This window comes from Oxyura jamaicensis, chromosome 1 (assembly GCF_011077185.1).
Source record: "Oxyura jamaicensis isolate SHBP4307 breed ruddy duck chromosome 1, BPBGC_Ojam_1.0, whole genome shotgun sequence".
NCBI lineage: Eukaryota > Metazoa > Chordata > Aves > Anseriformes > Anatidae > Oxyura > Oxyura jamaicensis.
The window spans coordinates 123,155,193-123,165,557 of NC_048893.1; positions in this window are offsets into that span (position 1 = coordinate 123,155,193).

A 10,365-nucleotide genomic window follows, 5' to 3' on the forward strand; every position below is an offset into this window, starting at 1 on the left:
AGCTAGGATCCCAGCACCCAGGGGAGTAGGATAAAAATTATTATTTATGGAAAGGACAGGCTGAGGACACACAGAACAATAACTGACAAGCATAATCTTAACTTCAGTAAAGGGTCCTGAATAGCTTTACCTTACTACTTCCACTCACATACCTTAAGCTTCTTCTGGCATCTGTCTAAGTTTCTATGAAATTCTCATTTAAAATCTTCAATAATTCAGCTGTTCAATTGTCATCCAATCAATTATTCAGCTATTGATCTGACCCACATGGAAAATAAAACTTTAATGGATGGACAGTTTACCTTTCACAAACAAAAGAGAGTGAGTTGCTGATTACAGCTTAGATTTGGTCTCTGCTCAGGCACAATTCTCTGGTGGAAAAAAAAATAAATAGAGATAAAATAGTCTATTTCTTTTTCCCCCTCTGCAATTGTCAGATTAGGTCCCTTATAGTTCCAGAAAAAGTGAAACATCTGTAAGTTTCTTACTCTTTGCCACCAAGAGTAACATTCAGGTGATGCTTATCTACCTCATTTGCTTCTTGCTTAGGAAATGATTAGGACTGTAATGCTGTTTTGTGCTGGAGATAATTAAACACTCTCCTGTGAAAACTATAATGGAATTTTTAAAACTCAGTTGCATTATTTTTGTTCTCTTTTTCTTTTCTCTTATGAGTTCTTTACTTCTGATCTACATCTTTCTTTTCAAAACCTGCTGCCCACCAGTTCCTCCTTCTGCCATTCCCAGTGACCATTAGGATGAAAGACTCTCCTTTCAACTTCCTCCCACAAGACTGATGCTGATTTCTACAAGGACCATGCTTGCTTCTGAATAGCTCCTACAGTTAGACATTAGCACCCTAAAGTGCTGAGACCCTGTTAACCAACTTGACTGACCAAGTTCATCCCAGGACACAGAACTGACACCACAGATAATCAAACTTCTGTGGTGCTTAAACGCTGCTACCACCAGTTTCATATCCTCTTGTTGAAAGAAAAAAAAAGAAAAGCAGAGAGAATCAGTTACTGACACAGCAGCATGGCCACGCGTTTTCTTTTTGTTGCTTTTTTTTGTTTGTTTGCTTGTTTGTTTTAATCAAACCTGTTTTCTACTGTCATTGTCACTAGCTTTTTATTCTATTCCATTTCTGAAAGGGAAACCAGAAGTAAAAGCAAAGGATAATACTTTACATGCTTTCCAGAACTGAAGACAGCTATTTTCAAAACATTTTCTGATGAACCATGGGTATCACAGTGTTAATAACTTTTTTGAGAGGAAGACAACAGAAGAAAAGTGAGAGGAAAGTGTGTTACAGAGAGGTCTCAACCAGCAGCCCCCCTGCACAGGGATGGTCACCCCAATACAGGTGCTAAAAAAAAATCCAAACAGGACAAGGTGACTGCAGTTCCTCCTCCAGTTCCCAGCAGAGTTATCTGGTTCCCACCATCAGCTTAGCCTACACAAACGTGATCATTACTGCTTTTGTCATAGGCTGATGAAAGACCTAAGAAGGACCTACACTGGGGAGGGGGCATGAGGAACCAGTTGTGTAACTCATACAACTTATATGATGTATATTACATAAACACACACCTGTAAGGGTGTTTAGCTTCACCATAAGTTATTTTTCCCAGTTACAGTTATAGGAAACATAGTAGCTGTTGCTTTCCATGATTGCTGCAAAATACTACTTATTCCACAAAACAGACATGTCATTAAATGTATCCATCTTGAAAATGAGCTTTCAATGCATTGAAACATTTCTAATCAATAATTTGTAGCTTATGAACATTTTAAATTGCACCACTGCCTAACCCTACCACATGAATCCAAACCATCACTTACAGCAAAAGAAAAAAAGCACAAGCTGTTCAATTTTGAGTTTAATATGTACTGAATGTATGTAAGTTTGTGTAGATAAATATTTTTTCTAGTAAAGCATCAACACACAAATAATAAATCAACTTTACCATAGGAAAAAAAAAAAAAAAAAAAAAAAAGAAGAAAAAATGGAAAAAAAAAAAAAGAAAAAGGATTTATTTCATCAAATTATTACAAAATACGCACTGAAGAGGAAAAAGATTGGTTGTTTCACATTCATGCTGATAGAACTTGAATCACAAATCTGTCAAAGATAGCTTATTAGTTACTTTAAATAGGCATTCAATAATTGAAGTACCCTGAGGAATAATTACAGGCTATATTAAGATGACAGGAATTTAAATTCATAAAGCTAAAAGTACATGTCATGAATTGTCAAAGACACATTGAATGAGTCCCAAATTCCTTTGCATCTACTCCTACCCTTGCACTTCTCCTCCCTATTATTTATGTACAAAGAACAGGCACGTACTTACAGTCCTTTTTTTTTTTTTTCTCTTTTTTTTCCCCAGATATTTGGAGAAACACAAACACACACACAACCTGAGAAAGAAGTGTCAGTGAAACCTCCCTGAGAAACACATTACACCTATACATATCATCAACTGGGAAGTGCCTTCATCAGAGTGACCAGAAACACACCTTTGTGGCAAACAGAAAGCAGATTAATGGACAAAGGTGCTCCTTACACAGTGTCTCCTAACAGAATCACAGAATCACAGAACTGTAGGGGTTGGAAGGGACCTCGAAAGATCATTGGGTCCAACCCCCCTGCAAAGCAGGACGCCTGCCCAGGTAGGCATCCAGATGGGCCTTGAATATCTCCAGAGAAGGAGACTCCACAACCTCACTGGGCAGCCTGTTCCAGTGCTCCATCACCCTCACCGTGAAGAAGTTCTTTCACATGTTGTTGTTCTATCTGTGTTCTGTCTTGTGGCCATTGCCCCTTGTCCTGTCCCCACAAACCACTGAGAAGAGGTTAGCTACATCCTTCTGTCTCCCACCCCTCAGATATTTATAGACATTGATAAGATCCCCTTTCAGTCTTCTTTTCTCCAGGCTGAACAGACCCAGGTCTCAGCCTGTCCTCACAGGGAAGATGCTCCAGGCCTCGTATCATATTTGTGGCCCTCCGCTGCACTCTTTCCAGGAGATCCCTGTCTTTTTTGTACCGGGGAGCCCAGAACTGGACACAGTACTCCAGGTGAGGCCTGACCAGGGCAGAGTAGAGGGGGAGGATCACCTCCCTTAACCTGCTGGCCATGCTCCTTTAAATGCATGCCAGGATCCCATTAGCCCTCTTGGCCACCAGGGCACACTGCTGGCTCATCCTGTCGTCCTGTCAACCTGTCATCCACCAGGACCCTCAGGTCCTTCTCCACAGAGCTCCTCTCCAGCAGGTCATCCCCCAGCCTGTACTGATACTTCCTGTTGTTCCTTCCCAGGTGCAGGACTCTACACTTGCTCTTATTCAACTGCATCTGGTTTCTTCCTGCCCATCTCTCCAGCTGGTCCAGGTCTCACTGAATGGCATGTCAGCCACTCCTCCCAGCTTTGTGTCATCAGTGTACTTGCTGAGGGCAGACACTATTCCCTCATCAAGGTCATCAATGAAGATGTTGAACAAACATAACAAACATTAACAGTCATAACAAACATTAACAGTCACGCTGATCATGCTAAATTTCTGCAATACTACTGTGTTCCACAGTACATAAAATCTCAAGCACCATCTCTGAAAAATACATCAGGAGACCATCTCACTTGAAGACAGGCAACAGTTCTCTCCCTTCTTTCTTTCAGCTTAGAGAAGGCGTTATTAAAATCTCTGTAGAAATAATGACACAGCACAAGGTCCTTGGTCTGATTTTGGATGTCTGCTCTCACTAATCTGGGGCTTCCTTCTTCCAAATGTCCCCATTTTTCCACAGGTTGTGAAATGACTACTTTCAGCATCACATCTCCCAAACTCTCACTAGTGAGAGCACTTACAAAATGGGCCACACAGAAGTTGCCTGGATGTTCCCTATTTTCCTTCATCAACATCTCCGTAGAGAGGTAGAGACCAACACTCCACCAAATGGAAAACAAACAACCTAACATGGGATCTATTTCCAAGAAAAAGGAAAAGAAAAAAGGTAGGAAAAAAATAAACACACACCAAAAAAAAAAAAAAAAAAAAGTGAAAATCATAAGGAGAAAAGAAAATGCAACACATTACCATTGCTATTTAGTAGCTAGCCACTACCTCCACAGTTCATTACTGTGAGAAACTAAAGCTCTTTTCTCCCTGCAGTGAAACAACCTCAATCTTACAATGTTACAGCAGTTAGACTAAAGTATGGAAAACAGGAGAATATAATGGAGGGAAAAAAAAAAAAAAAAAAAAGAAAAAAAAAAAAGTGAGAACAGAAAATATTTTAACTTACATTAAAACTAACATTTTATATGGCTAAACATTTGCACTATCATATCAGAAAACAAAAATTATGTTAGCAGGGGCTATTGTTACTGCACTTGGTGTCCTAAAATAATAGCTTGAAGTAGAAGCAAGGAGCATCATCAAATCCATATAACCTTTAAGATAATTTTAGATGACTCTGAAAACCAAGTTACTTCTATGTAGGATTTCACATACATAATTTCAGGCAGAAATGCAAGCCACCCAGATTGAATATTTTGACCTATTGATAAAACCAACTGTACAACACACGGAAATATGTACCTATAAAGGATGCACAGCATAGTGTAATAACAGTGCTTTCCATAACACTGTGATCATAGTTGTTTTTGATTTATTTGGCTTGAAACTAGGCAGTGAATCTTTTCAGAGTTATATATCTTTTTTCCCTGGTATTCTTTATTTTATTTTATCCAAAGATTCATGTTCTAGCTTATCCTGGAAGTTGTATTCTCCAGCCTAATAATTATTTGTGCTAATTATCGTAATAATTAGTTCCCAGTGAAGTGAAATTTCTTGTTTACATGGTATTTTGCCTTTGAGGTACATATGACAAAGCATAAATGCAGTACTATTTAAGTGATATAAGTAATCTGTATTTAAATGATTAACAGGAAAATATATTTTATCTGATATGAAATTTGCTTCTTTTCTTAGTTATTTTTTTCTTTCCTTTCCTTGTCTTCTTGAAGAAGACCAAGGTTTGCATTTGTAATGAAACACTCCAGGTAAATTGCCATCAGATCTAGGTACAGTAATGCACTGCACCATTCAGAGTACACTATACAGTTCAGTAAGTACCTGAAATACCTTACATATTTACCTCCATAATTTTCAAGTAAGGCTGAAACACTTACCTTTAATCTGACATATACTTTATGGCAGAATACATATATTCTGCTATGTATATTCTTAGCTCCAAATATGTATTGGTTTGCAAATAAAACAAGATTATTTTTTTCATAACAATTTTAAGATATTGAATGTATCATGACCATGTTGTGACTATGCTGCTAACAATCATAATTTCATACGCTGTGAGATACGCTTGTAGTTTGCAAACACTTTTACTAATTAAAGGGTAGAAAATACTTCACTCCAAACCCAGTATGATTGGAGTATTTTTCCAACCACTGAAAAAAAAAAATAAATAAAATAAATAAATAAATAAATAAAATCTGTATACAGGGTTCTGCATACAGTATTCTCTATAAATGGTTATTTTGTATTTACAAGTCACTGTTCAATAGGAAGATCCCTGAGCTACCCTGATAAACATACATCAGAAAGCAGACTGTGTTGAGAGTGCTTTGGGTAAGAAAAGCTCTTCGTAAGCTATGCCTGCCTCTGAGAAGTTTAAGACAGGGAAGTTATTTCCTCAAGCCTTCAAGTAAACCAGGCGTCCAAGAGAGTATTCCCTCCTGGAAAGCTGCTACTAAACCCAGGCATTAGGCATACATATGTAACTACTGAATTCAAAAAGCAATGTTCTAATTGTTATCTTTGAAGTTTATCTCAAAGCCCAGTGGGTATAAACATAAGCAAGTCTTGTAACTTCTCCCCCACCACACCTACCGCAGGCAACCAACACTTGCACACACAGAGCCTCTCAAAATATCTTATTCATGTCTAAATATACATGCAAAGAGTAAGAAGTATACACTGAAAAGCCAAGAAACAGATTAACCTGGCAGTCCTTAGGGAAAAAGAAATAAAATAAAAAATAAAAAAGCTGTTTTCTTTGGACAGATACTTAATCCACCACTTCCTCAGTGAGTTTAATAGTTTCCTCCCACACTAGGTTTATTTTTTGTTATTTTAATTCTTTCCCGTGGCACAGTCTGAAATGCCTTCTACTGTGTGCTTGGCAGCCATTCTTTCACTGTCCAGCTGCTTTCTCTTGCCATTGACACTGGTATGACTTTTCTATCAATTAATAAAATTTACAAGCACATTACAAGCAAAATTACAAGCAGTCTTCCTGCTCGACAGGAACAATATTGAATTATGATTTCCAGAGGAGTATCTTCCACAAACAATGTATGCAGTTTCTCATTTCCTCTTGGCAAGAATGGTATATCCAATCTCCACTAAATGCTTCCTGTGGACACACTTCTTAATAATAATTTATACCAAATAAATAAATAAATAAAATATTTTTTATTTATTTTAGCTTATTTTATTTTAGCTGCTTATTTTAGCCAAATCATTCTCAGTTTAAATTTTCTTTGGGAAATAACCTGAGACACAGCAGAGCAGTAGAACCCTAATGTTGTCTCCTTCTCTTGAATACAGCAGAATTTTGTTCACTTCTAATTTATCTCTGTATCACACCGGGCATAAGTAAAAGAATTTGGAACGATTTCCGGTTAGGTCAAATTTGAAAACTACACCTAAGTTATCTTTAAAAAACAGTTAATTTCTTGACCTAGAAGTAACTAAGTCCCAACAAGACTTAGAGCTGCCTAATATAAGTGTAGTGGGTTTACATGCAAGGTTTTGGTAGTAGAGGACTGCAGGGGTGGCCTCTGTGAGAAAAGTCCAGCAGCTGCCCCATGTTAGAGAAGGGCCAGTTTCAGCCAGCTCCAAAGGGACCCGCCACTGGGCAGAGCTGAGCCAGCAAGCAATGTTATTTGCGGCTCTGTGAGAGCAGATCTAAGAAAGGAAAGAAACTGCTGTGCAGCTGGGAGAATGGGGTGAGAAGCAGCCTTGCAGCCCCCCAGGTCAGTGCAGCAGGAGGGCAGGAGGTGCTCCAGGCAGGCAGCAGCAGTTCCCCTGCGGGCTGTGGAGAGGCCCCTGGTGGAGCAGGCTGTCCCCCTGCAGCCCATGGGTCCCACACGGAGCAGATCTCCACGCTGCAGCCCATGGGTGGAGGAGCCCCCGCTGGAGCAGGTGGATGTGGCCTGGAGGAGGCTGCGGCCCATGGAGAGTCCCCGCAGGAGCAGGCCCCAGGCCAGAGCTGCAGCCCGTGGAGAGGAGCCCACGCAGGAGCAGGGGTCTGGGGGGAGCTGCCGCCCGTGGGGGACCCGTGCTGGAGCAGTTTGCTCCTGGGGGATGGACCCCGTGGTACGGAGCCATGTGGGAGCAGTGCTTGAAGAGCTGCTGCCTGTAGGCAGTCCCCGCAAGCTAAGTTTAGGAAGGACAGCATCCCGTGGGAGGGACCCCACGTGGAACAGGGGCAGAGAGGGACCATGAAGGAGCAGCAGAGACGAAGTGTCAGGGACTGACCACAGCCCCCATTCCCCATTCCCCTGTGCTGCTTGGTGGGAGGAGGTGGAAGAGGGCAGATGGGGGGAAGGTATATTTGGTTTCTTTCCTTTGTTTCACACTTCTCTAGCTTGTTAGTAATAGTTAATTGTTATAACTAATCTTCTTATGCTGAGTCTGTTTTGCTCATGATGAGAAATGGTGAGTGATATCCCAGTCCTTATCTCAACCCTTGAGCCCTTTTTGTTGCATTTTCTCCCGTTTCCCTTTGAGGAGGGGAAGTGAGAGAGTGATTGTGGTGGAGCTCAGCTGCCCACTTGAGTAAAACCACCACAGTTAGAAATACTAATATGAGAGACTTTTCTCGAACACGTATTTTGTCAATATCCAATCTGCTCTGAAGCTGCAAAATTCAGACTCAGAGCAAATAACCAGACTGGAATGTGCCAGACACTAAAGAACCACAGGCAAAAGCTGATAAATCAGTTCATACCCATAACAAATGTATCAATATTAAATACCTAAAAAGGTGGCTTCTAATGGATTAAGCACCTGCTAATAGTCAGGGTATTTAAGATCTATGACTGGCTCTGGCTATAAACTGTTAGATGATGCATGGAGAGTATAGACATCTCAGTGCTTCCCATCCCCCATCTTTATGCCTCAGCCTTTCTACACTGCTTCCAGGATGAGGTCCTGTTTAAAAATGTTATGTTTTCATACATACATCACATAAGCTACCCTTAAAAAAATAATAATATTTTTTTTTAAAGCACAGATTATAAGTGTGTATAATTGTTATAAAGGATACCCAAGAGACAACCCTTCTTCCTATCTTCCCACTCCTAAGTTGCTACAGTCTTCTTTCTCTTCCCTGTAGCCCCTTATTTCTGTTTCACATTGTCTAAAGGAAGTATTACCAAGAACTACTTTGTAAGGGCACAAACCAAACAGATGAAAATATGTGTGATGAACCAAACACCTGCCAGCTGCAGTTGGATTTCTGGTTTTCATCAGAGCATTAAGAATGGAACATGTATAGTCAACAGAGATTCTGTTTTAAATGCAAGAACATACAATATTGAGAGAAAAATATGTTCAAGTGACTAATGCTTCTCAGTACAGGGTGAGACAAGTATCCCAGTGGTGCATTTCTCCACTGGGACTCTACACTGCAGCATGCTTCCCAAGGCTGCTCCAACTGAAAACTGCAGTGACACCACATTGATCTCCAACCATTTTATAACTAATATATTTTCCTTCCCTACTTGCTGCCCAATTCCCATAATATAGAGTAAAACGGGACTCAGTTCAGTCCAACCACTTTTATTTGATGACTGATCTGAATGCAAATGCCAAGACTTAGGCAATGTGTGAGCTTGGGCAGCTTTGCCTATACAAATATACAGAGACCCAAGCTTAATATTAAGTTAAGATTATGCTGGTTGGATAAATAGAAGTAGATGGTATGAGTCAGAAAAAAATACTTTTCTCAGCAAGGGGCTGTCTTACAAAAAAGATCACTGCAGAAACCTGTGTGCTGACAAGCAGCAGAAAACAAGATTAAAAAGGGGGAACTTTTTTTTTTTTTTAACATATGAGAGACATTCAAACTGAAATGTTGTCAAGTAAAAATAAATAAATAAAAATCCTCTGGGAGGTTAAATTCTTTAATTCCGCTTTAGGATGATGAGCCCCAGAAAAATGCAAGGCTGACTATACACACAGCACAGAGAATTTCACCTCTTGCTTTCTGAATGCTGTTCACTTAGCTCTGGTTTTGGTTCCATAGTTTGCTGCTTCCATGGTGATAAGATTTTCGAGGGTTATTGTTTGAATAAATGCATTACTCCTCCATCACTTAACAACAGCTATACATTCCGATTTATTTATTTTTCCAGTGGGAAACACCAAAGAGGTTTAAGACTTCATTTTTGACAGGCATCTTTTTGTAAACTACTATTCATGAGGGGGTGGACTGTTAAATAGCAATTTCTTACTTTTATGAAAATAAATCACACTTTTTTTTGGTAGGAGGAAAAGAAAAATCACAATTTACTTAGTACTTGCAAAACCAATAAATTTGTGTATATCAATTAATTTAATAAGGAGGTTATTGGTGACAACCAACATGGCTTCACTAAAGGCAGGTCCTGCCTGACAAATCTGGTGGCCTTCTACAACGGCGTTACAGCATTAGTGGATAGGGGAAGAGCAACTGACGTCATCTACCTGGACTTGTGTAAAGCATTTGATGCTATCCTGCATGACAACCTTGTGCCTAAATTAGAAAGACATGGATTCAATGGTTAGACCTTACTGGTGGATAAGGAATTGGCTGGATGGTTGCACTCAAATACTTGTGGTCAACGACTCAATGACCAAGTGGTCATTGAGTAACAAGTTGTGGTACTCAGGGGTCAGTACTGTGACCAGCACTGTTTTATATCTTTGTTGGTGACATGGACAGTGGGATCGAGTGCACCCTCAGCAAGTTTGCTGATGACACCAAGCTGTGTGGTTTGGTCAACACGCTGGTCAGAAGGGATGCCATCCAAAGGGACTTGGACAGGCTGGAGAAGGGGGCCTAAGCAAAGCTCATGAGGTTCAACAAGGCCAAGCTCAAAGTCCTACATCTGGGCCAGGGCAATCCCAAGCACAAATACAGGCTGGGCAGAGATTGGATTGAGAGCAGTGCTGAGGAGAAGGACCTGGGGGTGTTGGCTGACAAGAAGCTTGACATGAGCTGGCAATGTGTGCCTGAAGCCCAGAAAGCCAGCCATATCCTGGGCTGCATCAAAAGAAATGCTGCCAGA